At 48.3% G+C, this 22,652-nt stretch overlaps 1 long non-coding RNA gene across 7 annotated transcripts in view; it reads right to left on the bottom strand.

Moving 5' to 3' along the window:
- Positions 1 to 436: 436 nt before the first annotated feature.
- Positions 437 to 22,652, bottom strand: part of LOC142485940 (uncharacterized) — a 51,383-nt gene continuing 29,167 nt past the window's right edge. For 5 of the 7 annotated variants that reach the window (XR_012798735.1, XR_012798736.1, XR_012798733.1 and 2 more), the window contains 2 exons: positions 788 to 914; positions 437 to 542 (listed from right to left, as the gene is read on the bottom strand). This is a non-coding gene — a long non-coding RNA (uncharacterized LOC142485940). Of the gene's footprint in view, positions 543 to 787; positions 915 to 8,008; positions 8,028 to 9,534; positions 9,676 to 22,652 lie in introns of those variants that run through there. The other 2 variants (XR_012798732.1, XR_012798737.1) reach the window with 2 other exon arrangements.

Below are 22,652 nucleotides of genomic sequence, written 5' to 3'. Positions count from 1 at the left end.
GAGACATAATAACACTCAGAGATATAATAACACGCAGAGATATAATAACACGCAGAGATATAATAACACGCAGAGATATAATAACACGCAGAGATATAATAACACGCAGAGAGATATAATAACACGCAGAGCGATATAATAATACGCAGAGAGATATAATAATACGCAGAGAGATATAATAACACGCAGAGAGATATAATAACACGCAGAGAGATATAATAACAAGCAGAGAGATATAATAACATGCAGAGAGATATAATAACACACAGAGAGATATAATAACACGTAAGGCAGGCTGCGTATGGAACAGGCACAGGAGGGTTGATATCAGTTACAAGGTTAATATCAGACACGTGTCACATGAAGGATCCCCAGCTACAACCCTACACACAGCACCAATAAATCTCTATTCCTTTCTCTGTCCCACAAACTCCATTTCTTACGTCTCATATTTGGCCGATTCCACCAATGTGACGATGGAGATTATCCCCAGGAGAAGCGCGAGCAGCAGAGGTCTCTGGGAGAGAAGCATCTTTACAGATCTGTTAGAGAATGTTACAGGTTATCACAGGTGTAATAATACGCTCAGCACGGGACAGATCAGACATATCTGGGGGGGCTGCACCCCGGGGATACAGTGTTACTTACAGTATAGTATCTAGTTATTACACGTGAGGAGTATTAGTGGGGTTTGTATTGCAGAGAATATTTATAGACATTACATATAAAAAGATCAATGTAGTAAAAATTACAGTTAATATAAAACATTAGAAATAATTGTACTTACAGCTGGGTGGAGATGGGGCTGAGATGAGTAACCTGTGAATATCACCGGGTCTGTGTTACTATGGAGGGTGAGGTGAGTGTTATATACAGATTCTGATGGGAATGTGTCACTATAGAATCAGCAGACTCTGTGTGAGAAAGAAATCACATTATTTTATGGGTAAATATTACATTTCTCGGGCAGAACATTTTACTGACTGTCTCGTGTGATAAATACTCATTTGCTTGATTAATGTGAGACTTTCCTGAGAGTAAAGTTTGTGTCACATATTCTCAAACACAAATAACCATCACGTGTGTATGTGCTGCAGGGACACGTATGCCACGGGGTTTGGGGGCACAAGTGTATTGCTGAAATGTGTGAGGGGTGAGAGTTACCCATGATCCCGATACCTGATAGTGCTGACTGACTTAGTGGGATTCTGGGAGGATATTTGGAGAGGCCCAGAGTGTGCGTTACTAGAGTGTTAATGTGTGTGTGTCTGTGTGTGTCCTGTAATTTTGGTGCTATCTGTGTTCTAATGTGTTACTGTGTATTAACACTGTGGGGTTACCACTTTGTTAATGTGTGTGTACTGAAAACGCTGTGCAACCAGTGTGATAAAGTGTGTGTGTGTGTGTGTGTGTGTGTGTGTGTGTGTGTGTGTGTGTGTGTGTGTGTGTGTGTGTGTGTGTGTGTGTGTGTGTGATGTCACTGTTGGGTCACCAATCTGATTGTGAGAGTGTACTGTCAACGAGGGGTAATCAGTGTGCTAACTTGTGTGTGGACTTGACCTCAGAGCCAAAACAAACAAACACTTGTTTACTGCGTCACTGTGGGTGTGTAATTGTGTGTGTGGCACTGACAGGGTTACTGAGCCTATGTGTGGCACTGACAGGGTTACTGAGCCTGTGTGTGGCAGTGACAGGGTTACTGAGCCTGTGTGTGGCAGTGAAGGGGTTACTGAGCCTGTGTGTGGCAGTGACAGGGTTAATGAGCCTGTGTGGCAGTGAAGAGGTTACTGAACCTGTGTAGCAGTGAAGGGGTTACTGAACCTGTATAGCAGTGAAGGGATTACTGAACCTGTGTAGCAGTGAAGGGGTTACTGAAACTGTGTAGCAGTGAAGGGGTTACTGAGCCTGTATGTGGCAGTGAAGTGGTTACTGAGCCTGTGTGCATGGCAGTGACAGGGTTACTGAGCCTGTGTGTGGCAGTGAAGGGGTTACTGAGCCTGTGTGTAAAAGTGACGGGGTTACTGAGCCTGTGTGTGGCAGTGAAGGGGTTACTGAGCCTCTCTGTGGCAGTGAAGGGGTTAATGAGCCTGTGTGTGGCAGTGACTGGGTTACTGAGCCTGTGTTGCTGTGACGGGGTGAATGAGCCTGTGTAGCAGTGAAGGGGTTACTGAGTGTAACAGTAAAGGCGTTACTGAGCCTGTGTGTGGCACTGAAGGGGTTACTGAGCCTGTGTGTACCAGTGAAGGGGTTGCTGAGCCTGTGTGTGGCAGTGACAGGGTTACTGAGCCTGTGTGTGGCAGTGACAGGGTTACTGAGCCTGTGTGTGGCAGTGACAGGGTTACTGAGCCTGTGTGTGGCAGTGACGGGGTTACTGAGCCTGTGTGTGGCAGTGACGGGGTTACTGAGCCTGTGTGTGGCAGTGACAGGGTTAATGAGCCTGTGTAGCAGTGAAGGGGTTACTGAGCCTGTGTAGCAGTGAAGGGGTTAATGAGCCTGTGTGGCAGTGAAGAGGTTACTGAACCTGTGTAGCAGTGAAGGGGTTACTGAACCTGTGTAGCAGTGAAGGGATTACTGAACCTGTGTAGCAGTGAAGGGGTTACTGAGCCTGTGTGTGGCAGTGACGGGGTTACTGAGCCTGTGTGTGGCAGTGACAGGGTTACTGAGCCTGTATGTGGCAGTGAAGAAGTTACTGAGCCTGTGTGTGGCAGTGAAGAAGTTACTGAGCCTGTGTGTGTGGTAGTGAATGGGTTACTGAGCCTGTGTGTGGCAGTGAAGGGGTTAATGAGCCTGTGTGTGTGTGGCAGTGACTGGGTTACTGACCCTTTGTGTGGCAGTGACAGGGTTAGTGAGCCTGTGTAGCAGTGAAGGGGTTACTGAACCTGTGTAGCAGTGAAGGGGTTACTGAGTGTAATAGTAAAGGGGTTACTGAGCCTGTGTGTGGCAGTGACGGGGTTAATGAGCCTGTGTGTGGCAGTGACGGGATTACTGAGCCTGTGTGTGGCAGTGACAGGGTTACTGAGCCTGTGTGTGGCAGTGACGGGATTACTGAGCCTGTGTGTGGCAGTGACAGGGTTACTGAGCCTGTGTGTGGCAGTGACAGGGTTACTGAGCCTGTGTGTGGCAGTGAAGGGGTTACTGAGCCTGTGTGTGGCAGTGAAGGGGTTACTGAGCCTGTTTGTGTGGCAGTGAAGAAGTTACTGAGCCCGTGTGTGTGGCAGTGAAGGGGTTACTGAGCCTGTGTGTGGCAGTGAAGGGGTTACTGAGCCTGTGTGTGGCAGTGACAGGGTTACTGAGCCTGTGTGTGGCAGTGAAGGGGTTATTGAGCTAGTGTGTGTGGCAGTGAAGGGGTTACTGAGTGTAACAGTGATGGATTACTGAGCCTGTGGTTAACAGTGAAGGGCTTACTGAGCCTGTGTGTGGCAGTGACAGGGTTACTGAGCCTGCGTGTGGCAGTGAGGGGGTTAATGAGCCTGTGTGTGGCAGTGCAGGGGTTAATAAGCCTGTGAGTGGCAGTGAGAGGGTTACTGAGCCTGCGTGTGACAGTGACAGGGTTACTGAGCCTGTGTGTGGCAGTGAAGGGGTTAATGAGCCTGTGTGTGGCAGTGACTGGGTTACTGAGCCTGTGTGTGGCAGTGACAGGGTTAATGAGCCTGTGTAGCAGTGAAAGGGTTACTGAGTGTAACAGTAAAGGCGTTACTGAACCTGTGTGTGGCAGTGCAGGGGTTACTGAGCCTGTGTGTACCAGTGAAGGGGTTGCTGAGCCTGTGTGTGGCAGTGACAGGGTTACTGAGCCTGTGTGTACCAGTGAAGGGGTTACTGAGCCTGTGTGTGGCAGTGACAGGGTTACTGAGCCTGTGTGTGGCAGTGACAGGGTTACTGAGCCTGTGTGTGGCAGTGACAGGGTTACTGAGACAGTGTGTGGCAGTGACCGGGTTACTGAGCCTGTGTGTGGCAGTGAAAGGGTTACTGAGACAGTGTGTGGCAGTGACCGGGTTACTGAGACAGTGTGTGTGGCAGTGACAGGGTTACTGAGCCTGTGTGTACCAGTGAAAGGGTTACTGAGACAGTGTGTGGCAGTGACCGGGTTACTGAGACAGTGTGTGTGGCAGTGACAGGGTTAATGAGCCTGTGTGGCAGTAAAGAGGTTACTGAACCTGTGTAGCAGTGAAGGGTTTACTGAACCTATATAGCAGTGAAGGGGTTACTGAACCTGTGTAGCAGTGAAGGGGTTACTGAACCTGTGTAGCAGTGAAGGGGTTACTGAACCTGTATAGCAGTGAAGGGGTTACTGAACCTGTGTAGCAGTGAAGGGGTTACTGAACCTGTGAAGCAGTGAAGGGGTTACTGAGCCTGTGTAGCAGTGAAGGGGTTAATGAGCCTGTGTGGCAGTGAAGGGTTTACTGAACCTATATAGCAGTGAAGGGGTTACTGAACCTGTGTAGCAGTGAAGGGGTTACTGAACCTGTGTAGCAGTGAAGGGGTTACTGAACCTGTATAGCAGTGAAGGGGTTACTGAACCTGTGTAGCAGTGAAGGGGTTACTGAACCTGTGAAGCAGTGAAGGGGTTACTGAGCCTGTGTAGCAGTGAAGGGGTTAATGAGCCTGTGTGGCAGTGAAGAGGTTACTGAACCTGTGTGGCAGTGAAGGGGATACTGAACCTGTATAGCAGTGAAGGGGTTACTGAACCTGTGTAGCAGTGAAGGGGTTACTGAACCTGTGTAGCAGTGAAGGGGTTACTGAGCCTGTATGTGGCAGTGAAGTGGTTACTGAGCCTGTGTGTGGCAGTGAAGGGGTTACTGAGCCTGTGTGTACCAGTGAAGGGGTTGCTGAGCCTGTGTGTGGCAGTGACAGGGTTACTGAGCCTGTGTATGGCAGTGACAGGGTTACGGAGCCTGTGTGTGGCAGTGACAGGGTTACTGAGCCTGTGTGTGGCAGTGACAGGGTTACTGAGCCTGTGTGTGGCAGTGACAGGGTTACTGAGCCTGTGTGTGGCAGTGACAGGGTTACTGAGCCTGTGTGTGGCAGTGACAGGGTTACTGAGCCTGTGTGTGGCAGTGACAGGGTTACTGAGCCTGTGTGTGGCAGTGAAGGGGTTACTGAGCCTGTGTGTACCAGTGAAAGGGTTACTGAGACAGTGTGTGGCAGTGACCAGGGTTACTGAGCCTGTGTGTGGCAGTGACAGGGTTACTGAGCCTGTGTGTGGCAGTGACAGGGTTACTGAGCCTGTGTGTGGCAGTGACAGACTTACTGAGCCTGTGTGTACCAGTGAAAGGGGTTAATGAGCCTGTGTGGCAGTGAAGAGGTTACTGAACCTGTGTGGCAGTGAAGGGGTTACTGAGCCTGTGTGGCAGTGAAGGGGTTACTGAACCTGTGTAGCAGTGAAGGGGTTACTGAGCCTGTATGTGGCAGTGAAGTGGTTACTGAGCCTGTGTGTGGCAGTGAAGAAGTTACTGAGCCTGTGTGTGGCAGTGAAGGGGTTACTGAACCTGTGTGTACCAGTGAAGGGGTTGCTGAGCCTGTGTGTGGCAGTGACAGGGTTACTGAGCCTGTGTGTGGCAGTGACAGGGTTACGGAGCCTGTGTGTGGCAGTGACAGGGTTACTGAGCCTGTGTGTGGCAGTGACAGGGTTACTGAGCCTGTGTGGCAGTGACAGGGTTACTGAGCCTGTGTGTGGCAGTGACAGGGTTACTGAGCCTGTGTGTGGCAGTGACAGGGTTACTGAGCCTGTGTGTGGCAGTGAAGGGGTTACTGAGCCTGTGTGTACCAGTGAAAGGGTTACTGAGACAGTGTGTGGCAGTGACCGGGTTACTGAGCCTGTGTGTGGCAGTGACAGGGTTACTGAGCCTGTGTGTGGCAGTGACAGGGTTACTGAGCCTGTGTGTGGCAGTGACAGGGTTACTGAGCCTGTGTGTACCAGTGAAAGGGTTACTGGGACAGTGTGTGGCAGTGACCGGGTTACTGAGACAGTGTGTGTGGCAGTGACAGGGTTAATGAGCCTGTGTGGCAGTAAAGAGGTTACTGAACCTGTGTAGCAGTGAAGGGTTTACTGAACCTATATAGCAGTGAAGGGGTTACTGAACCTGTGTAGCAGTGAAGGGGTTACTGAACCTGTGTAGCAGTGAAGGGGTTACTGAACCTGTGAAGCAGTGAAGGGGTTACTGAGCCTGTGTAGCAGTGAAGGGGTTAATGAGCCTGTGTGGCAGTGAAGAGGTTACTGAACCTGTGTGGCAGTGAAGGGGATACTGAACCTGTATAGCAGTGAAGGGGTTACTGAACCTGTGTAGCAGTGAAGGGGTTACTGAACCTGTGTAGCAGTGAAGGGGTTACTGAGCCTGTATGTGGCAGTGAAGTGGTTACTGAGCCTGTGTGTGGCAGTGAAGAAGTTACTGAGCCTGTGTGTGTGGCAGTGAATGGGTTACTGAGCCTGTGTGTGGCAGTGACCGGGTTACTGAGCTTGTGTGTGGCAGTGACAGGGTTAGAGAGTCTGTGTAGCAGTGAAGGGGTTACTGAACCTGTGTAGCAGTGAAGGGGTTACTGAGCCTGTGTGTGGCAGTGACAGGGTTACTGAGCCTGCGGGTGGCAGTGAAGGGGTTAATGAGCCTGTGTATGGCAGTGAAGGGGTTAATGAGCCTGTTGTGGCAGTGGCGGGGTTACTGAGCCTGTGTGTGGCAGTGACCGGTTTACTGAGCCTGTGTGTGGCAGTGAAGGGGTTACTGAGCCTGTGTGTGGCAGTGAAGGGGTTAATGAGCCTGTGTATGGCAGTGAAGGGGTTAATGAGCCTGTGTGTGGCAGTGACGGGGTTATTGAGCCTGCATATGGCAGTGACAGGATTACTGAGCCTGTGTGTGGCAGTGACCGGGTTACTGAGCCTGTGTGTGGCAGTGAAGGGGTTAATGAGCCTGTGTGTGGCAGTGACTGGGTTACTGACCCTGTGTGTGGCAGTGACAGGGTTAATGAGCCTGTGTAGCAGTGAAGGGGTTACTGAGTGTAACAGTAAAGGGGTTACTGAGCCTGTGTGTGGCACTGACAGGGTTACTGAGCCTGTGTGTGGCAGTGAAGGGGTTACTGAGCCTGTGTGTACCAGTGAAGGGGTTACTGAGCCTGTGTGTACCAGTGAAGGGGTTACTGAGCCTGTGTGTGGCAGTGAAGGGGTTACTGAGCCTGTGTGTGGCAGTGAAGGGGTTACTGAGCCTGTTTGTGTGGCAGTGAAGAAGTTACTGAGCCCGTGTGTGTGGCAGTGAATGGGTTACTGAGCCTGTGTGTTGCAGTGACCGGGTTACTGAGCCTGTGTGTGGCAGCAAAGGGGTTAATGAGCCTGTGTGTGGCAGTGACTGGGTTTCTGAGCCTGTGTGTGGCAGTGACAGGGTTGATGAGCCTGTGTAGCAGTGAAGGGGTTACTGAGCCTGTGTGTTGCAGTGACCGGGTTACTGAGCCTGTGTGTGGCAGCAAAGGGGTTAATGAGCCTGTGTGTGGCAGTGACTGGGTTTCTGAGCCTGTGTGTGGCAGTGACAGGGTTGATGAGCCTGTGTAGCAGTGAAGGGGTTACTGAGCCTGTGTGTTGCAGTGACCGGGTTACTGAGCCTGTGTGTGGCAGCAAAGGGGTTAATGAGCCTGTGTGTGGCAGTGACTGGGTTTCTGAGCCTGTGTGTGGCAGTGACAGGGTTGATGAGCCTGTGTAGCAGTGAAGGGGTCACTGAGCCTGTGTGGGGCAGTGACTGGGTTTCTTAGAGGACTCCTGGGACTCTGGGTACACGGGGTTGGGGAGGAGTAAGGGGCAAGGTTATTGAAGAGGCAGAGGCCCCAGCATGGGGTCGTAGGCTCCTTAAGGGCTGCGACGTCCTGATTGGCGAGAGCTGGGGGGGGGGGGGGGGGTCGGCTAACCCCCCTCCCCCTTCCCACACGGAGTGGGAAGGCTGCTTGTCCCCTCCCATGCAGGGGGAGGGGGGAGAGGGTATAAAGAGTGGGGCCCCAGGGGAGAGAGACAGAGCTAACGGAATTTTCCCCTTACCTTGCAGGAACGCTGGCTGCTGCTGAGCTGCCATGTCAAGACCGCGAGGGAAGGCCGCAGTGACTGCAGCAGCCCCCCGCTGTATGAAGGCCGCAGTGACTGCAGCAGCCCCCCGCTGTATGAAGGCCGCAGTGACTGCAGCAGCCCCCCGCTGTATGAAGGCCGCAGTGACTGCAGCAGCCCCCCGCTGTATGAAGGCCGCAGTGACTGCAGCAGCCCCCCGCTGTATGAAGGCCGCAGTGACTGCAGCAGCCCGCGCTGTATGAAGGCCGCAGTGACTGCAGCAGCCCCCGCTGTATGAAGGCCGCAGTGACTGCAGCAGCCCCCCGCTGTATGAAGGCCGCAGTGACTGTAGCCCCCCGCTGTATGAAGGCCGCAGTGACTGCAGCAGCCCCCGCTGTATGAAGGCCGCAGTGACTGCAGCAGCCCCCCGCTGTATGAAGGCCGCAGTGACTGCAGCCCCCCGCTGTATGAAGGCCGCAGTGACTGCAGCAGCCCCCCGCTGTATGAAGGCCGCAGTGACTGCAGCAGCCCCCCGCTGTATGAAGGCCGCAGTGACTGCAGCCCCCCGCTGTATGAAGGCCGCAGTGACTGCAGCAGCCCCCCGCTGTATGAAGGCCGCAGTGACTGCAGCCCCCCGCTGTATGAAGGCCGCAGTGACTGCAGCAGCCCCCGCTGTATGAAGGCCGCAGTGACTGCAGCAGCCCCCGCTGTATGAAGGCCGCAGTGACTGCAGCAGCCCCCCGCTGTATGAAGGCCGCAGTGACTGCAGCAGCCCCGCTGTATGAAGACCCCGAGTCCTGCCAGCCTCGCCCATGAGCTTGAGGAGGCCGCTGATGCTGCGGCACCGGAGGAGCCGGTAAGTGTCCCTGCCCCGCGCAGATCCCAGCGCTGAGGTGCAGGTAGGGATCCCCATTCCCCATCCCACAGCCCTCCCAGCTCCCCCGGCAAGTGCAGACGCCTGCTTGCAGCCCACCACGCTCCCGCGCCCACCCTGGGGCCCCCTCCAGCCTTATGCCCCTCTATCCGCCCCCCAGCCTGTGCCCCGCCACCTCGCGGCTTTTTCCCCTGCAAGGTCCCTCCGCCTCACTACTGATTCCCCCGCCGGGCCACAGGGCCTCTATTCCCGCACCCCCTCCTTCCCCTGCTCCCAGGCCTTGTCCCCCCTCCCGGTTCGGGCTTACTCCCTCTGCCCAAGCGCGGTCCCGGCAGGGAGGGGGGCGGGGTAGCTCCTGTGCTTCCGCCGCCAGCCCCGGCGCCGCCAGCCCGCTCACCACTCTGCAGGTGACGGCCGCGCGCCGAGCAGGGCGCCCGATGCCCAGGTCCCCCCCCTACCATCTCCCCTGACCGCGGGGGCTGTCAGGCACCGCGTGCGCCGGCCGGGGAGCGCGCCTGTCGGCTCCCACTGCAACAGGCCGCTTACCCCTCTGCTGGGGGTGGCCACGCGCCGGCTCCCCCCATACCACCTCCTCACACCCCCACCACGGGGACCATCTGGCTCCGTCCCGCGCCCCCATCCCACTCACCCCTCCGACCTGCGTGCGGTGCTGCTGGCTCCTCGGCGCCATGACTCACCTCCCTCCAATGTGCTGCAGCAGGGGAGGGAGGGGCGCTGTTCTCCCGCGCGCGGGCTGCAGGCTGACCTTTCCCCGCTGCTCCACCCTCCCTTCCCCCCCCTGCTCCACCCTCCCTTCCCCCCCCTGCTCCACCCTCCCTTCCCCCCCCTGCTCCACCCTCCCTTCCCCCCCCTGCTCCACCCTCCCTTCCCCCCCCTGCTCCACCCTCCCTTCCCCCCCCTGCTCCACCCTCCCTTCCCGGGCTTCTGTGAGCAGGGGGGGGTTTCCCGCCCCATGTTTATTAAAGAGACAGGAGGTCACAGGCAGGTCTGCAGAGGCTGGCTGTTACCTTGGCCCTCCTCTGCAGCAGCGCCACCATGAGGCCCCTAGCGGTACTGCAGGGCGACCTCAAGTTCACCCCTCAGGGCGACCTCAACCTTACCCCTCACAGGACAGACTGTGAGCGGGGTTACTCCCTTACCCCTCACAGTACGGGACAGACTGTGAGCGGGGTTACACCCTTACCCCTCACAGTACGGGACAGACTGTGAGCGGGGTTACACCCTTACCCCTCACAGTACAGGGCAGACTGTGAGCGGGGTTACACCCTTACCCCTCACAGTACAGGACAGACTGTGAGCGGGGTTACACCCTTACCCCTCACAGTACGGGACAGACTGTGAGCGGGGTTACTCCCTTACCCCTCACAGTACAGGACAGACTGTGAGCGGGGTTACTCCCTTACCCCTCACAGTACAGGACAGACTGTGAGCGGGGTTACAGCCTTACCCCTCACAGTACAGGACAGACTGTGAGCGGGGTTACTCCCTTACCCCTCACAGTACGGGACAGACTGTGAGCGGGGTTACACCCTTACCCCTCACAGTACGGGACAGACTGTGAGCGGGGTTACTCCCTTACCCCTCACAGTACGGGACAGACTGTGAGCGGGGTTACTCCCTTACCCCTCACAGTACGGGACAGACTGTGAGCGGGGTTACACCCTTACCCCTCACAGTACGGGACAGACTGTGAGCGGGGTTACACCCTTACCCCTCACAGTACGGGACAGACTGTGAGCGGGGTTACTCCCTTACCCCTCACAGTACGGGACAGACTGTGAGCGGGGTTACACCCTTACCCCTCACAGTACGGGACAGACTGTGAGCGGGGTTACTCCCTTACCCCTCACAGTACAGGGCAGACTGTGAGCGGGGTTACACCCTTACCCCTCACAGTACAGGACAGACTGTGAGCGGGGTTACTCCCTTACCCCTCACAGTACAGGACAGACTGTGAGCGGGGTTACTCCCTTACCCCTCACAGTACAGGACAGACTGTGAGCGGGGTTACTCCCTTACCCCTCACAGTACAGGACAGACTGTGAGCGGGGTTACACCCTTACCCCTCACAGTACAGGCAGACTGTGAGCGGGGTTACACCCTTACCCCTCACATTACAGGGCAGACTGTGAGCGGGGTTACAGCCTTACCCCTCACAGTACAGGGCAGACTGTGAGCGGGGTTACTCCCTTACCCCTCACAGTACAGGGCAGACTGTGAGCAGGGTTACACCCTTACCCCTCACAGTACCAGACAGACTGTGAGCGGGGTTACAGCCTTACCCCTCACAGTACAGGGCAGACTGTGAGCGGGGTTACTCCCTTACCCCTCACAGTACAGGGCAGACTGTGAGCGGGGTTACACCCTTACCCCTCACAGTACCAGACAGACTGTGAGCGGGGTTACAGCCTTACCCCTCACAGTACAGGGCAGACTGTGAGCGGGGTTACTCCCTTACCCCTCACAGTACATGGCAGACTGTGAGCGGGGTTACTCCCTTACCCCTCACAGTACGGGGCAGACTGTGAGCGGGGTTACACCCTTACCCCTCACAGTACGGGACAGACTGTGAGCGGGGTTACACCCTTACCCCTCACAGTACGGGACAGACTGTGAGCGGGGTGTGAAAGCTTAGAAATAAGATCAATGAGTCAAATACAGGGTTCAAAACGTAACACATGAGTTTATCTGTACCAAGGCACAATTTGGGAGACAAGAATTCAGAAAGAACTCAAGCCTCTGAAAACATATTGCTTAGTATCACATTTTTATACATTTCAAAATGAGTAATACACCCCTTAAGGGGGCTGGCTTACAGATAAGTGATGATATGATGACATGCAAAAATATATTAGTTGATACATATATATGCTTTACATTGCTATATTCTTATCGATAATTTACCATAATGTGGGCCTCTTAACCATGTGACATAAGGGAGTTACTCTGTTCAGCCCTGTATGTGTATTGTAGATAACAACTACACTATGGTCAGCAGGAATATCTTTAAGACATGAGAAATTGCTTACGAATGCTATTTCAATTCTTGCCTGCCTTGTAGGAATTAAAAAGGGTTAGTTATATCTAGGAGCGATACTCTGCAGATTCAAACATTCACAGTTCATTCATTCATTCACGAATGAGACAAATATACATTCAAATAGCAAACACTCAGAAAATGGTGGTTTAGGCCAAAATGGAGGTGATGATAGCCACTCACATTATCTCAATCTTCACAGTCCTCTCTTTTTATTCTTGAAAACATAGTCTTTTAAGGATAATTCAGAAAAAACTCAGAAGCGTTGCACTGGCCTGGAGGGCCCCAATTTGCATGGCTTTGATAGTTCTGGAAACTCACAGAGCTGCTGGCTATCATCTCAGCCAGGTTGGTCTTTCTGCCATCATCTTCATCTGTATTCCATTGTGGAGGACTGACTTTTCCTTCTGAGATTGCATCTTCTGTAGTGTCGTCTGTGATCAGTGGCATGGCCTGGGTAGAGGGTGTTACACACCTTTGCAGTATGGATTTACTGCACATGACACAGTCATACAAAACAATCAGAACAGCAAACACACAGACAAATCCATCCATCAGTTTCGCTTCTAGAAAACCAACCAACATGGTAATTCCTAACGAAACTCACCTCTTATCTCCACCTTTCCTTAATCTCTCCTGTATCTCTGCGATCTTCTCTACCTCATGCTCAATCTTACCACTTTGATCTCTAAATAACATAACATTGCTCTTTAACTCGGGCACACACGCTAAAATATAGTCCAGAGCCTTTCTATTCTGTAGGGCCATTAATCTAATCTGTACCTGTTCTTGATTAAGTAAATTAATGAATGTAGTTGTATGATTGAGAACATCATCCAGTACATCTGTAAGTACATTAAGCCTGTCATATAGCAACTCAACTCCTACATTAGGAAATAAGCAAGCCCAAAATTGTTCTTTCCATAGACTACTTTTCAACCCCTGTGCGTTGGAAGTGGCTCTGCTATTCCTGATCCTGCCAGTGGGTCATTGTAAAGGCAGGTACAACTGTACCTAGATAGCAAGACCCCGTCCAACCACATGGTAATACTCTGTAGGCCTATTTTCCACAAAGCCAATACACTCCCCTAGGTAAACTAGAATTTGTGTAAGCACCTTTTACTATCTTAATTAAACTGAAAAATTAAGGCTACATCCTCCCTGTAAATTTTTAGTTCAGGGCTGTAAATACATTTTCATACAAGTTTCATTAGTTGGTGGAGACACCTGACCCATAAATTGATTTGTTGTTCCCAGTGTAATTTATGTAAAATCCACCTAAAGGAACCTCATTTACCAGTGGAATTCGGTTTAGAAAAGTTTCCTGTAAACAAATTCAAATTAACATTTCATCATTTTAAATTCGGCATTAGTGTAAGGTATCCCTACTCAAGAGGTTAAATGTAATTCTCTCTTACGTCATTGGGGGCCACTAGAGTATGGCAGGGATTCATTGTATATATTCCCTTGTGACCCATTAACCTGTGTAGCATTGTGCAAGATTGTATGATTATCTGCAAAATGATGTGACCATAAAACAATAAACATTACAAATATTTCAAAATTGATCATCCCTTATCATCATCTGGATGGTGTAGGCTGATCTTGCCTAGCGGGGCATACATCTTAAAAACACACTCTAAAGCATAAAAATAATATGGAGTCCTGAAAAAACAAATTGTTCATTTAAGTCCGGGCCTTGATAATATTGAGTTCAGAAAAAGCAAATTGTCCGTTTAAGACCGGGCCTTGATAATATTGAGTTCAGAAAAAACAAATTGTTCGTTTAAGACCGGGCCTTGCCTGAAGTCTTAATTCCTCGGTGGTTAAATGTTCTAGGATTATTGTGCCTAGATACACTAACAGTTGGTAAAAAACGCTGGCTTGATGATTCTTTGTCTTTGTTAGCTGTTTACGGTGGTGCCGGCACTTTTTTCTTGCGATGATGCTGCTTTGTATCCTTGGTAGACTGTATAGGCTGCACCTAAGTTTGGAGAGACTTAAACATTTCATTAATAAAAGCACAAGGAGAGCGCTTTTAACCACTATAATTTAGTATCAGCTCAAATTTTTTTGTTTTTCACCACTATCTTGGCATCCGCATATAAAATAAACACAAAAAATACCTTGCTCACCAATTTCAAAAGAAAGAAATCAACGGTGCATAGGAAAGTATCGTAAGAGAACACTGATAAGTGGCAAGAGGTTGTCACTAAAAGTCCCTAAAGCTTGCACTCATTGTAAACTGTAAAATATACATAAAGTACCAGTTAAATAATTAATACCACTAATATCAAATTTATTACAGACCAAATGGGAAATATCCACATAAACTTAACTTTAACACAACTAAAACGTATACAACTTTTTTACAAGCTAAAAACTTACAAAATGCATAAAATGACAACTAATAAATCATAAATAAAAGAGTCCCCATGTGAACGAAACAGACAGTATACGGTAAACAAAAATGCTAATATGAACACAAAGCCCTATCAGAACATGAGGGGCCAGTGACCATAATATACTAACAATGCTAATTAGCTTCACCACAAAACACTGCGTAGTAGCAGCTCATCACAATAATTCTTAGTTCCCAAACAGACTCAAAATAAAGCTATCCAATAGTTATGCTGGAAAATGTAAAGAGATGGTGTATATCCCTCTCTACATGAATATTCATGAAATAACATGTTGCTATGTGTAGCAATGAGTAGACAGCACCAAAACACAACACAATATGAATGGAGTCATATCGGCAAGGAATATTCAAGGATAAATAACAAAACAACACACATAAGGTAATGTTGCAATTAACAAAATAGGCAGAGTCCGCATATAGACAGGTGTGTAATGGAAAATCATATAAATTATCCTCTCTTTTGTTCATATGCAAATCCTATGACATGTGAACAACATACGACAAAGGATGATGGTCACTTAAAACATCAGCAGCTTGAGATTTAAATATATATATATATATCATGAATTTGACAATAGCTACTGCTTTAAAAAAATAAATTCTAGATAGCCTACAGTTGCATTCTTTAAAATGAGAGGCTATAGATCAGGGTTCAAATTAAGACACCTTTTGGAGGGAAAGGAGAGGTAATGGTTAAAAGTTATAAAAATACATCACATATGCAGTTAACTTTATAGGAAAAATTATTTCATATCTGATTTTATGCTTACTCGTTTATATTGTACGCTTTGTGAAGTACTGAGTATACTTTTGACACTATTCAAATACGGAAATACATATTAAATATTATTGTATTGTTAATGAAACAATTATAACAAATAGCGTTAAAAAACATCTCCTAATTAGAACAAATAGAATTGAAATGTGTTTACTGGTTTCTGCGTAGAGGTAATTTGGATACTGCATGTGGGGATTATAACCCCTTGTAATAATTCCTACATAATGGGAGCTATGCCATCTAAAGCATTTCATAAACTATGAGGTATTTATCCTAAAATAGATTCAAAAAACAGAAAGCATAATTTCACATTTCTCTGATACAGAGCAAAATGAACTTTACAAAAAATAAGATAAAAACCCAAAACAGACCTGTTTGACCCTGCAAACTCAGTCCCAAAAATAAATAAATTACAATATCATTCTCTTTCCCCATACTATAACTTAGCTGCTTTTAAACAATTCTTTTTTTTTCTTTCTCTCAGTTTCTAGTTAACTTTTCATGTCTGGAACGTGGTCTTTGTACATTCCTTAAGCTGGAGGAGGGGGGCCAGCCCACTTGGCTGCTTTTAACCTTCCCTCTTTTAAATGACTACTGTTCAAAAATCAGACGAACAGTGTATTTAAGAAAACAAACCGTTAGTTTCCTAATATAAGTTTGAACAGAAAAACCTTGATAACACAAAAACAAACACAAAACCATCTTTGCAACCCTTCTTATAAAACATAAATCTTATTGTTTTATTTACTATATATTTATAATTCCTTATCTTTCTTACACACACCCACACAGACACATACACACGTTCTCTGAGTTTATCTTCCATCAACATTCATTCTACTTTCTACAAAACTCCAACACGATCTTAATCTTGTGGGCCAGAGTAAAACTTAATAAAGCTTCCTTACTCCATAAGATCAGACTCTTTCTTTTTGTTTAAATAAAAAATAAACATTTACTTTTTAAAACTTTGCATTCTAGATATACCTTTCTTTTAGTCCTGACTCCTCTAAATCAGCACATGCAATTTAAATTTTAAAACTTCATTTAAATATTGTAACACAGTATTTCCTACGCCCAGGAAAAAATGTGCTTCAGTGAAAAAATACAAATTCATATTTGAGTCAGGGTGAAATGACTTCTTTTTACAACTGCCAAATTTTCATTCTCTTTTAAAATATTACACTAACAGACTTTAACATACAATACTTCCTAGGTTTATTTTAAATGCTACTGTCATGCCTTGTAAATGGCAGCATGCTTAATACACTTTGACAAAAGGGTTTAAACTTAAATGACCCTTTTACAAGAGATTATTTGTTATTTTTATGATTAGTACAACAAGTGACAATGTGAAGCGCTATGTACACTAATGGCGCTAAATGAATAAAGACATTCATACATGCATACATACATTAACTATCAGAGTGGCATACAAACACTTTACTCCATGACATGTATATTATTATGCCATCAAACTAGTTTCTATGAGCTTTCTAAGATAAAAACAAACAAAAAACATTTAAAGAGGATGTCCTCTTTTTCTTCCATGCAGTATTAATGCATTCATTCCTAAAAAACTACTTTAACATTCTTAAATTCAAGCCATTTCTTCCTAGGTTACTAATTAACTTCCATGTCTCACAGACACGCAACTCCTGTGCCTCACAGTGAAAAAGGGTGAGGGAAGGGAGATGAGGAAAAGGGGATTAGAAAAAAAGGGGGGTCCAATAATGCTGCAGTTATTTTTAAAACCGAGCCTGATATGTTTCACTTTCCTTCTTATTCAATATATTCTGCGTCACTAAATATCCATTTTTAAAACATTTTATTGCCATAAAGTCCACACATAATTTCAAGGGACGTACCCTGCGCCGGCGACTGAGAATGTAGGTTCCCCATAATTCTCCTGTATTACACGATCAACGCCAGTCGATCGTGTACCAATAAGGTGCCCACTACTTGGTAGAATATAAAGCTAAGGAGCAGTGGTCTTAAAAAATAAAATAGTTACCTGTTGCTCCTTAACAAAATCTTCTCTTTACAAGTTTTTTGAGACTTACCACCTTATTATCTGATCCATCCCCGATCAACGCCAGTTGATCGGGTTCCAATAAGGTGCCCCAACCCTTGGTATAATATAAGTAGAATATAGAGTTAAGGAACAGTGGCCTTAAAAATAGTTTCCTGCTGTTCCTTAACAATAGTTCTCTCCCCAAGTTCTAGGAGACTTAACACCTTATTAATTATTATACCTTCCGGGCCCTCACTTGGCCCTGCCGTTTAGCGGCACACGGTATAACCTGAGTTTATGGCAATAATACAAAAACAACAATAACAATACCTGATCAGTATAATATTGATAAACTCACGTGATACAGGGTGTCCCGTCACTCAGGTAGGTTGCCCATAAAGAACAAACTGTCTACAGATTACTCAAACTTTAATCTAACGGCTTTTTTTGTTAAAAAGGATAAAGCCATACCTTATTCCAAGTGTGCACGTTTGAGTAATGTAGGCAGCTGCTCCGTCTGGGGTCTCCTGGTCCCGAGGTATTGGGTCCCTATTCAAGGGGCGCCATCTGTGAAAGCTTAGAAATAAGATCAATGAGTCAAATACAGGGTTCAAAACGTAACACATGAGTTTATCTGTACCAAGGCACAATTTGGGAGACAAGAATTCAGAAAGAACTCAAGCCTCTGAAAACATATTGCTTAGTATCACATTTTTATACATTTCAAAATGAGTAATACACCCCTTAAGGGGGCTGGCTTACAGATAAGTGATGATATGATGACATGCAAAAATATATTAGTTGATACATATATATGCTTTACATTGCTATATTCTTATCGATAATTTACCATAATGTGGGCCTCTTAACCATGTGACATAAGGGAGTTACTCTGTTCAGCCCTGTATGTGTATTGTAGATAACAACTACACTATGGTCAGCAGGAATATCTTTAAGACATGAGAAATTGCTTACGAATGCTATTTCAATTCTTGCCTGCCTTGTAGGAATTAAAAAGGGTTAGTTATATCTAGGAGCGATACTCTGCAGATTCAAACATTCACAGTTCATTCATTCATTCACGAATGAGACAAATATACATTCAAATAGCAAACACTCAGAAAATGGTGGTTTAGGCCAAAATGGAGGTGATGATAGCCACTCACATTATCTCAATCTTCACAGGGGTTACACCCTTACCCCTCACAGTACGGGACAGACTGTGAGCGGGGTTACACCCTTACCCCTCACAGTACAGGGCAGACTGTGAGCGGGGTTACAGCCTTACCCCTCACAGTACAGGACAGACTGTGAGCGGGGTTACACCCTTACCCCTCACAGTACAGGACAGACTGTGAGCGGGGTTACTCCCTTACCCCTCACAGTACAGGACAGACTGTGAGCGGGGTTACACCCTTACCCCTCACAGTACAGAGCAGACTGTGAGCGGGGTTACACCCTTACCCCTCACAGTACAGGACAGACTGTGAGCGGGGTTACACCCTTACCCCTCACAGTACAGGCAGACTGTGAGCGGGGTTACACCCTTACCCCTCACAGTACAGGACAGACTGTGAGCGGGGTTACACCCTTACCCCTCACAGTACAGGACAGACTGTGAGCGGGGTTACACCCTTACCCCTCACAGTACAGGACAGACTGTGAGCGGGGTTACACCCTTACCCCTCACAGTACAGGGCAGACTGTGAGCGGGGTTACACCCTTACCCCTCACAGTACAGGGCAGACTGTGAGCGGGGTTACACCCTTACCCCTCACAGTACAGGGCAGACTGTGAGCGGGGTTACACCCTTACCCCTCACAGTACAGGACAGACTGTGAGCGGGGTTACACCCTTACCCCTCACAGTACAGAGCAGACTGTGAGCGGGGTTACACCCTTACCCCTCACAGTACAGGACAGACTGTGAGCGGGGTTACACCCTTACCCCTCACAGTACAGGACAGACTGTGAGCGGGGTTACACCCTTACCCCTCACAGTACAGGACAGACTGTGAGCGGGGTTACTACCGTGAAGCACCAACATATCATATAACCACACGCCATACCCAACCACCCCACCTACTTACCTCCAGCAGGCAGGGGCGCGGCCGGTCTGGTGTATAACCGCCCCAGCCACCCGGGGCCCCTGCCCCTCCCACCCATGGGCCACGCTGTGTCGGGCAGATTAACTGCAGCGCAGAGACGGGCGTTCTGCTCTGTCACCGGCGGGGGTGGGGGGAGAGGATTTAAGGCGACCCAGCCCCGGGATCCTGCATGGGGTCCTCTCAGTTTTCGCAGGAAGCGACGGCCAATGACTGGTCATTGCACGCATGGAATGTGGACCAGGACCCCTACTCACCTTCACCGACGCATGGCGAGGAGGGGGACAGACGCCGAGGCCAGTCACCGCGCTTCAGGCCAGGTTAGCGCAGGGTACTAACCCGAGCAACGAGATTCCGGGTAAGGAAATAAATCCTAGTATAGTACGGGTAATAGCGACTCAGATAGTGACAGCGACATTTCACAAAACCTGTATGTATAAATTCCTAAAGAGACAGCGGTGATTCTCCGGTCACTTAAGGCTAGGTATCTATTAAGTCACTCAGGGGAACTGGCCTGCTTGCAGTTTGGCTGTGACATCTCTAATACAGAGTGCTTTTCCTGGTAATGTACAGGTCAATAAAAGCTTCAGTCAGACTTAGAACTTTGCTACTAATATTGACAGATTTACTATAAATCATTCTTCCTGTTATTACACAGGTTATTAAGAATTTATATTAGCGTTAGGGACCCCTGATATGTGGTCTGCCGTGGCGTTGGCTCAGGGGCTTACAACAATTTTGGCCAAAAATGTCAAACTAAAAGACCATTTTAGTTAATAGATATTTATACATATATATATGGCACTGTACCGTATATGGGTCTCACTGGATGTGCTAATACTGAGCTTTGTCTGTGTTTTAGGTTATGTCTCTGGTTTTAAATATATATTGCCATGCTCAGTAGCACTCCTCTGTGACACTCATATGCTTATATATATGTTGTGGTTATTTTGGGGGTTCAATAGGAGCTTGTTAGGTGTCCAGTATATTTTACACTTAAGGCTAGGCCAAGCGGTGCAACGCAGGGGGCAGCGCGGGAGAGCAAGGCCCCAAAAATTAAGGATGACGGCGTAAGTACCAGCAATTGTATTGTATGTCGTTATTTATATAGCGCCATTAAGGTACATAGCGCTTCACATTAGTAATACACGTGGTAACCAAATAATTATCAGATCATATAAATAACAGATCATGGGAATAGTGCTTTAGGCATTAAAGTAACATTAAGTAGAGTCCCTGCCCCGAAGAGCTTACAATTTTATGTAAAGGGAAGGACACTTACGCCGGCGCTAGGACGTCCCTCCAGTCGGTTTACACCCCTTGAGAAAGACCATTTCAATTGAAACGCGTGGGAGGAGGTTCTCTTTTCTGTTTGTTGGTGTATCCGTTTAGGTAATTTAATAAATTATTTGTTCATTCCTTCACTGGTGAGTTTTGATCTAGATAGGAGCGGCAGTACTGCTGATCAATTCTACCCCGTACCACTATGATCGGACGGACGCCGAGGAGGGAAGCCAGACACCCGCTCTGGGTGCGACGCCAAGCAGGGGGCGCGGGGGGACCAGTATCAATCCTTCACCACCCAGGCTGGTTCAGCCACTATTTACCTGCTTGCTCTGGAAGTAGCTAGACGGATTCTTCTATCTACACCCAAAGTGAGATAATAAAGGGAAAGTTCACGGACGTACACAACCTTTTGCTGATGGGTTTCAGGCCAGGGAAAAAGCGAAGGCTACAGGTGAGGAGAGAGCTAGTAAGTATAAATCATGGACAACTGGCTAAGAGGTTACCTTGTGTTAGCCAGCTGCCTGCTGGAGAAGCACCCAGTAGAGGGTCTGAACGTCCTTAAATACATAGACCTTAGATGCGACACATATAAAACATTTGGGGAACATCGTGGGAAGAATATGTTTAGAATTTGGTAACCACACTCGCAAGTCGCAATCTTAAATTCGCCTCTATATACCCGCACGTCATACGGGAGAAAATGACCAAAGAGGTAGGCCTGCGAGGCATGGCTGGACCGTTTCACTCACTGCCCATACACTGAGGAGCCTTATTCAGTAATGCTAGGGTGCTAGGAAGGTTACACTAATACATGCCCACGTCACCTTGGGCAGATGGGTATAGCGGACTTATAGACCTGATCCACAAGTCACTAGCCCCACGCACTTGGAGAACCTACCTCCAGGCTTGGCACACATGGCTAATATTCAAGCAAAAGGACAGAGTCGAGGGTAAGCGTGGTAGCAGCGCGCGGATCATTAGCTTCCTACAGGCCCAGAAGGCAGCTGGGGGTTGGGGCCATGATGGCAGGACTGTGTTTTTCTGAAATGGCACATCTGCAAGGACATAACTAAGGATTTCATAGTTGGGAGAATCCTAATAATGGGATAGGGGTGAAGCCAAGTGAACTGACAGTAAGGAGCCGATAACGCCAGACAGGCTTCAGGTATTGATGATAGAAAAATAGGCTAAAGCGCTCTATGCAGGTATAATGAAATAAAGTGAGCCAAACCACTAAGCCAAGGTATATAAAATGATATGATCTAGTTCTTAATATGCAATAGTACGGGTACTATCCTGAAGACAGGTGGTAGATGGTACAAGCCCACTCACCCTCAGTCTCATTGGCAGGTTCCCCTGAACATAAGCAATACTCACATCCTAGGAGTGGTAGGCAGGCTGTGCAGCTACAGATATGTAGTATAACACGAAAATGGAGAACAAAAGCGCACTAGCAAAAACTGAGCAGGAAGGACCCAGATTCAAAAATAAATAAAAGGGCACTTTAATGTGACAAAAGACCCATACAACGTGTTTCGAACGTCACAGCGTTCTTTTTCAAGGTATTGATGATGGCAGCAAAAGAGCTATGTTTCAGTACAGCGGAAAAGGGAACTGTTCAGAGTAGTATTTGCCGCGGCTTTCTTGGTGCCTCCAGGGTTGGCGAGCTAGTGGCGGCATCTTAAACAATCCAGGGTTCGGGCTTGTTTTTCGCGAGCATGATTCTCAATGCTACGTCAGTGGTATGCAAGATTCGCAGGTCTAAAACCGACCAAGCGGGGAGGGGAGCGTGGGTCCACCTCACTATAGAGGATAACGGAAGTTTGCCCAGTGGCGTTGAGTAAGGGGTACGTAAGGCACAGGCCCAAGGTTGGGAGCAATTTCATCATCCATCAGGACGCAACACCACTCACATGGTACCAATTTCAAAGCGTTTTTAGGCGGTGCCTTGCTGCTAAGGGGGATGGATCCCAGTGTATTTGTTACCCATTGCTTTAGAATTGGTGCCGCAACAGCGGTAGCTGAGAACGGCTGTATGCCGGACCAAATGTGGAAACCGGGGAGGTGGAAACCCAGTGCCTATAGGGGGTTACATCAGGGCCTA

This window comes from Ascaphus truei, unplaced genomic scaffold (genome assembly GCF_040206685.1).
Source record: "Ascaphus truei isolate aAscTru1 unplaced genomic scaffold, aAscTru1.hap1 HAP1_SCAFFOLD_672, whole genome shotgun sequence".
Taxonomy (NCBI): Eukaryota; Metazoa; Chordata; class Amphibia; order Anura; family Ascaphidae; genus Ascaphus; species Ascaphus truei.
The sequence above is the reverse complement of the archived record's forward strand: the minus strand, read 5'-3'. Positions and strand labels throughout refer to the sequence as shown.